Consider the following 8,537-nt stretch of genomic DNA (forward strand, 5'->3'; position numbering starts at 1 on the left):
AATGCCCTATGAGGAGAGACATAAGGAGCTGGGTATGTTCAGCCTGGAGAAGAGATGGTTAAGGGACATAATAGCCATGTTTAAATATTTGAAGAGGAGTCATATTAAGGATGGAGCAAGCTTGTTTTCTGCTGCTCTAGAGAACAGGACCCGGAACAACGGATGCAAGCTCCAGGAGAAAGGATTCCACTTAAACATTAGGAAGAACTTCATGATAGAAAGAGCCTGGAGAAGAGAAGGTTAAGGGGTGACGTGATCATCCTGTTTAAATACTTGAAAGGGAGGTCATGTTGAGGAGGGAGCAAGCTTGTTTTCTGCTGCTCCAGAGAATAGGACACAGAGAGCAATGGATGCAAGCTCCAGGAAAAGAGATTCCATCTCAACATTAGGAGGAACTTCCTGAGAGTAAGGGTTGTTCAACAGTGGAACATACTCCTCACTTGGAGATTTTGGTGGTCTTTAAACAGAGGCTGGATGGCCATCTGTCAATGGGGATGCTTTGAAGGAGAGTTCCTGCATGGCAGAAGAAGGGAGTTGGACTGGATGGCCCTTCTTAGGGTCTCTTCCAATGCTATGATTCTATGATTCTTCCAGCCTTCTAGAAGGGGGTCCGGTTAGGGCAACGTAGGGGTACTAGCATGAGTTACCACACTGGGACGACACCACCCTCGTGACGCCACTGACCATACCCAGCGGTCAAGACTTTGCACCGGACAAGTATGATTAACCCGTTTCTGAAACAGCCGCCAACCCCTGCTTGCAAACACAAAGCCTACTGGGTATGATTTCAACTTAATGTCAGTATTAATCACCCGGGAGCGAACAACACGTTGACGGGATTAGTAATCCCCCCCTCCGACATGTAATTCAATTAAACACCTCCACTTGTTTCTTCTTTCCTTTGAATGAATTAAGTCATCCCGCCATCTGCTGCCAAAATACCAAGGTAGATGCAAAGCCAAAAAGAGAAAGGGGGAGAAAGATGGTATTTGGGATGCTGGAGCGTGCGAGATTTCCCAGTAACCCTTTATTCCTCTTCGTTCACACCATCGCAATAACAATCAGGAGGACAGCTTTTACTCAGAGGCAAACCGAGGCACTTGGCTTACAATGCACATTTCAAGACTGTTTTGGATCCAGACAATATGGAAGACTGTATTTTGCCATACAGAGAACCAGCGAGGTGTAATGGTTTGTGCTGGACTAGGACTTTAAAGACCAGGGTTCAAATCCTGACTTGGCCATGGAAACTCAATGGCTGACTTTGGGAAAGTTGCATTCTCTCGGCTTTTTAACTGTTTAATTGTTCTCCAACTTAATAACTGATGGGCTTCTGCTGAATTTTGCCTTGGTTTTTTAAGTCCTTTTGGGTCCCATTAGCAGAAGGAAAGGCTCTCTGTTTGGGCAGAGGTTTGTCGGTTTGTAGTAGTAAAAAGAGGTTTAGGGGAGACCCAAAGCAACAAAGAGTTTTATCTCATACCCAATTAAAAAAAACTGGGACGGAGACCTTGCAAAACTGCAAATCAGGATGGAGCTACAGCACTTAAAGTGGTGTAAAACTGCATTATTTTGACAGTGTAGATGCACCAAAGATGAAAATCATGATGCATGTGACCAAAAAACATCAGATTACTTCCAAGATTCATCAAGAGTTATCAATGAAGATGCAAACTAGGAGAGACTGCAGCCATTTGCTTTTGCCTAAACCTACTGGGAAATGCAAGGCTCTGCCTTATCCTCTCTTTTTCCTCTCGTTGAGTTAAAGGAATGAAAAGTACATTATGATGGAAATGGATATTCTGATGGCGCGCCTGACTCAGAAGGACATGGACGTAACTGAGAAAGAACTGCTTCCAGTAAATGAGTTTTGCAAGAACAGATGGAACTAAGCTATAGTAATAGAAGGACAGGGAAACAAGATGAAATTGGAAGGAAGAGGGGGGAAACCCTTGCATCACATAGGAGTATAAAACGTTGTGGCTACGAAGATATATGGGAATAGACGATAAAATAATAAAAGAACAATACGTTCCAATAGACATGGTCAGGAGGAAAGGATGCCCATGCCAGGGACATTGTGGAAAGTAGTGTTTTAAGGGTCGTGTTTTATGCGACTAAGTAAGTTCTAATGCATATTGTTTTGGATAGATATGCTTACGTTTGAAGAAAATTGAAGTATATATTTAAAAAGGAAGAAAATTACTTTGGCGCTTTGCATTCAATTTGCAGCGGCTGAAGAAAGCTGAGGACAAAAGAGGAGAGAAAGGAGAGGAGACAGAAACCGGGACATTTTTAAAAGATCCTAATTCTGGTTTATTGTGCTTTTGTACAAAATGGCTGGAAAAGCGGGAGAGAAGAGGATTATCTGGGGCTGCCCTTTCCAAATCAGAAGAGTAGGAAAGCATGTCGTCCCAAAAGATTAGGGAGGTATCCAATGGGGACCGAATTCAGGGGACAATTTTAAAAAAGAAACTTTAATTTTAAAAAATCATCCAATTCCAGCCCCTTTTTTTTTTGGTTTAGTCCTCTTTTAAGCTTTGAGGCTTAACAGTTTTTGTTATTGGCTCCGCGTTTTATGCTGAGATGTTCCAGCGCCGCCGTTTCGCTTTTGTTTTCTTAATGACTTTTGTTGCGTAGAATGGCGGTTATTGCCATTTTCCAAGCTGCTCCAAAAAGAAATCTTTGGACTGGAAAGAATGAGATAACAAGCTTTTTTGTAATCAATGCCATAAATGAAGAAACAAGGGCCAAGCCGTTTAGAGCACCGCTTTCCCCGAACGTTGGAGGCAATTCGCCTACATTGCCTAAGTATTTCTTCTTTACTACGCCTCTTATTGCAACTTTGGGCGGCAGGATGGAAAGAACAGCTAAATGACGCTGGAATAAAACTGAGTTTCCCAAACCTCAGGCCTAGGGCTCCAGTTCCCTTTTCCCTTCATTTGGGTGATTTAGGAGGAATCTCAGAGTGAGAGCATTGCTTTGAAAACCATGCAAATACAGCAGCAGAGATTATAGAAACGGACAAACGCTCAGCTGTCTTAAATAATAAGGAGATTACACAAATAGAGGAAGAATGGTCACCAGTAATAAGAGCTTGTTTGTCTTCTTATAATGGCACACAACTGTGGCTTGTGAGCTAACAAAATGAATTTCAACACGGAGAAATGTAAGGTACTGCACTTATAGCGGAAAAATGAAATGCACAGATATAGGATGAGAGACACCTGGCTTAAGGAGATGACATGTGAAAGGGATCTGGGAGTCCAAGTAGACCATAAGTTGAACATGAGTCAACAGTGCGATGCAGCAACTAAAAAGGCCAATATGAATCTAGGTTGCATCAATAGAAGTATAGTGTCTAGATCAAGGGAAGTAATAGTGCCCCTCTATTCTGCTCTGGTCAAGCCCCACCTGAAATAATATTGTGTCCAGTTATGGGCAAAACAATTCAAAAAGGACATTGAGAAACTGGAGCCATGTGTCCAAAGGAAGGCGACTAAAATGGTGAAGGGTCTGGAAACCATGAAGCCCTATGACAGTGATGGTGAACCTTTTTGAGACCGAGTGCCCAAACTACAACCCAAAACCCACTTATTTATTGCAAAGTGCCATGTCCTTAAAGCTTTCTAGTAACAAACTCTGGCAAACTCTGTGCTGGAACGATGGCACATGTGCCCACAGGGAGGGCTCTGAGTGCCACCTCTGTCACGCGTGCCACAGGTTTGCCATCACTGCCCTATGAGGAACGACTTAAGGAACTGGGGATGTTCAGCCTGGAGAAGAGAAGGTTCAGAGGTGATATGTTAGCCCTGTTTAAATATTTGAAGTGGTGTCACACTGAGGAGGGAACAAGCTTGTTTTCTGCTGCTCCAAAGACTAGGACAAAGAGCAGTGGATGCAAGCTCCAGGAAAAGAGATTCCAGCTCAGCGTTAGGAGGAACTTCCTGACAGTAAGGGCTGTTCCACAGTGGAATATATTGACTTGTGGAGTCTCCTTCTTTGGAGGTTTTCCTGCATGGCAGAATGGAGTTGGACTGGATGGACCTTGCGGTCCCTTCCAACTCTGTGATTCTATGATTATCATGCTCAAAGACATCCCCGGTGGCTTCCTCCTTTGGCATCATCCTTGTAATGTCACTAGTCCCCCTTCCCCATAGTGTCATCCCAAGGGCTGCATCTGCACCATAGAAATAATGCAGTTTGGCACCACTTTAACTGCTGCAGCTCCATGCTATGGAATCCTGGGATCTGTAGTTTGTTGTTCTGCCGGGCGGGAGAGACTTATGCAAACATTTTGACAGCTCTCCGCTAATGATATCATTATTATTTAAAAGTAAAACACTCCAAGCCTGCTTTGAGGTTCCCTCCGGATGCTTCCATTTCTGTAGCCTCTGGTATATAATCGAGGCGGGTTTTGTCCTCCTTTCGCACTAAAGATAATTTGTGACTCAACCTTATTCACAGAAGCCAGAAAACTACTTAGCAGCAGCGCTCAAAGAAACAAGCCAAGCTTGTCCAGAGACATAAAAACTATTAGGTGGGAAATATGAAACGGGGGCTATAAATCGCCTCCCTTCACAGCCAAATGCAAGGAGGTGAGGTTGCAATTTCTTCCTTCCTTCCTTCCTTCATCCCTTTTCCCCCTTTTTCCACCATAGTGCGCCCAGCCAGTCGCATGCGGCGGCCAATGGCCCGATGTTTGCCACGTAGGTTGCGGATGCTCTATGGCTCCAAATTGCACCAATTTCTAAAAGGCACGGGCTGTTCTCTTCTCCAGGTCCCAAAACGGCCGTAAAAACCTGTTCGCTGGCTAGAGAGGAGGAAAATGAGACAAGGCGAAAGGTGCGCCGGCGCAAGGTGCGACACTGAAGCCGGCATAATTGGCTCGGTGGCATTGTGCATCACATCGACCTCGCCATCAGCAGCTGCGGAGGATAAAAGAGATGGGTATTAATTGAGGTACAGGGACTTTGACTAAAGAGAGAGAAAGAGGTGCATGCATTAATGCTACGTGGGATAATGTGCAGCATTCAACTGTGTCCTCTATTAAAAGCATCATCTTCAACGCCACAAAAACCTAATGGGCAGACGCTCATGAGTTTGCAGACACTTCTCTCTTACTCAAAACACATGTTTGTATTCATTTTCAACAACGTATGAAATTACGTAGAAATAAAGTTCCTATCCTAACATCTCCTTATCTTAAATATGAATGAGAGCGGCCTTTTCGTTTGTTTAAATCTTCCCTTCCTCTTTCCTTCTCTCCGTCTTCCCACTCCTTCCGCCTCTTCTATGGCATGATCAGCCTTGGCACACTTGTATTGTACTCACACTCTTATACCTTTTATTTAACCTTTTATATAGAGTTCTATTTAGCTTGGTGGTATTTTGAGATGGCCCTTGAGCTAATCAATAAGCATTGATTGATTAGTTAGTTGGTTAGTATACTTCACCTCATCTACTGTATCTACGTCAGGGATATCACTTTGCATCAGATAATGCAGTCTGACACTGCTTTAACTGCCATGGCTCAGTGCTATGGAATGCTGGGAGTTGTAGTTTTGTGAGACGTTTAACCTTCTCTGTCAGGGAGCTGTGCTACCACAACGAACCTGGGCTTTAAAATTCAAAGACTTAGCTACGTTAGTCTGTAGAATAAGTATGTTTAGAGAGAGCTTGTAGCACCGTTGAGGCTCACTGAAAGAAAGAAGTTGGCAGCATGAGCTTTCCTAGACTTAAGCCCACTTCCTCAGATGCATTTCCAAATTCCAAATTTGCAAAAATCCAAAATGCATCTGAGGAAGTAGATTTAAGTCTAGGGAAAGCTCATGCTGCCAAGTCCTTTCACTCAGTTAGTCTCAAAGTCCCTACACTAAGTCCCTACATTGAGTCCCTATATTGGGAGAAAGGCGGAATATAAGATTATGATAATAATAATGATGATGATAATGGTGTTACAAGATCTCTCTACAATGGGCTTTAAATCTCTGGCCCAAGCCAATGCAATACATTTCATGCAGTTTTATGAAGCGAAGCTTTGCAAAAGCCAAAAGGAAAAAGGGCCAAACCAAAGATCAAGTCCAGACCACAAACCAAGAATTCAAAGACACACAAACCCTAAATCAGTAACCCAGGCTTTCGGAGCAATAAAATGGAATTTAAACCCCGGTTTTAAACTCATAAAACCCAAGAGCAAACCACAAACCAAAACACCAAAAGGGGAACACTGGTCCAAACTGGAAAGAGAGAGCAAAACCACTTGGCAACCCGTGAGCTCAAAATATACTTGATCTTAATTACTTTCCCCTGGTTGTAAGACTTCAGACAGTCGCCGTTCTTTACAGCCGTATTATATCCTAAACCGCCGGCCAAGGATTCAAAATAATACATTGGGGCCCAAACCACAAAACCATTTTTTAAGAACTGGCCGAAACCGCAAGACCAAAGCTTTAAATCAATAAACCAGACGCCAGCCATTAAGTCCGTCTTTAACACTTTTATATATAGCCAACTGGAGGTGTTGCAAGCATTTCTTTCATAGGAAAGCAATAACAAATCTTTCTTGTTTTATGTTATTAAGGGGGGAAACAAGCCTAGACACATCATTTTAAGAAAGAAAAGCGCTGCCATGGCTTCCAAGTGTCCCAGTTTTGCAAGGACAGTCCGGATTAATCCACTGCCATCCCACCTTTTCATCCGTTTGAGCAAGATGTCCCAGTTTCTCTCTCAGTTACATTGGAAACAACTTGAAGGGACAAAAGAGGGAAGGAGGGAGGGTTCACCATTGCCTTTCTCTGAGGCTGAGAGAGTGTGACCTGCCCAAAAATCACCTGCAGGGTGATTTTCTCATTGATTTGAACCCAGGTCCTCAGAATCACTGAACCTGACTTACAAAGGGCTATAAAGCAACATTTCGTAATAGGAATGTTAAGAGAATGTGTAGAATAAGGGAATACAGAAGGGATATTAAGTATTTTAGATTGGAAACAATTCAAATCCAGGTCCTCAGTCACCGAACCTTACAGGAGGCTAAAAAGCAATACACTCCTCCCTCCCTATTCGCTAGGGTTAGGGGCACAAGACCCCCATGAATGTGGGAAAACCACAAATAACAAAAACGCCATGTTTTTACCTGAGAGGACACCTCTCTAGGAATCTCTAGGTCCTCCAGGGCAACTCTGTGGCCAACGTCCGACAGACACTGACCATAGAACTGCGCTGGAGGAGCTACAAAGGCCTAGTGGAGTGTCCTCTCTAGGAATCTCTCGGTCCTCCAGGGCAACTCTGTGGTCAACATCCAACAGACACTGACCATAGAGCTGTGATAAAGGAGCTACAAAGGCCTAATTGAGTGTCCTCTCTAGGAATCTTTAGGTCCTCCAGGGCAACTCTGTGGTCAGCATCCAACAGACACTGACCATAGAGCTGTGATAAAGGAGCTATAAAGGCCTAATTGAGTGTCCTCTCTAGGAATCTCTAGGTCCTCCAGGGCAACTCTGCGGTCAACGTCCGACAGACACTGACCATAGAGCTGTGATAAAGGAGCTATAAAGGCCTAATTGAGTGTCCTCTCTAGGAATCTCTAGGTCCTCCAGGGCAACTCTGTGGTCAACATCCAACAGACACTGACCATAGAGCTGTGATAAAGGAGCTATAAAGGCCTAATTGAGTGTCCTCTCTAGGAATCTCTAGGTCCTCCAGGGCAACTCTGTGGCCAACATCCAACAGACACTGACCATAGAGCTGTGATAAAGGAGCTACAAAGGCCTAATTGAGTGTCCTCTCTAGGAATCTCTAGGTCCTCCAGGGCAACTCTGTGGTCAACATCCAACAGACACTGACCATAGAGCTGTGATAAAGGAGCTATAAAGGCCTAATTGAGTGTCCTCTCTAGGAATCTCTAGGTCCTCCAGGGCAACTCTGTGGTCAACATCCAACAGACACTGACCATAGAGCTGTGATAAAGGAGCTATAAAGGCCTAATTGAGTGTCCTCTCTAGGAATCTCTAGGTCTTTCAATTTAACTTTTAGTTAAAGCTGACCATAGAGTTGCCCTGGAGGGCCTGGAGATTCCTAGAGAGAACGTATTAATCAATTCCGTGAGGGGAGGGAAATGTCTAATTACGTAAGCCGCCCTGATAGCTTTTTGGTAAAGAGCGGAGTATAAATAAATAAAATTATTATTATTATTATTATTATTATTATTATTATTTATTAGATATTCCTAGAGAGGTCATATTAATCAAATGTGTGAATAACCAAACCCGCCAAAATCAAAGCCACAAATATGGAGGGACTGAGTGTATTAAGTATTTTAGCTTGGAAACAAAGGCAGTGGTACAGAAGAAGAAGATGGCGTCCCTCCCTCCCATTGCTTTCCTCTGAGGCTGAGAGAGTGTGTGAGCTGCCCTTAAGGTTTCCTCAAGGACCAGCCAGGATTCGAACCCAGGCCCTCAGAGTTACTGAAGATTAATAGGAAACCAATAGAAAAGAGAGAGCAGTATTGCAATTCTATTTTTGGCACTGAGAGTATTCAG

Source organism: Sceloporus occidentalis, unplaced genomic scaffold (assembly GCF_023333645.1).
Source record: "Sceloporus occidentalis isolate IW3139 unplaced genomic scaffold, rSceOcc1.0.p SCAF_13, whole genome shotgun sequence".
Taxonomy (NCBI): domain Eukaryota; kingdom Metazoa; phylum Chordata; class Lepidosauria; order Squamata; family Phrynosomatidae; genus Sceloporus; species Sceloporus occidentalis.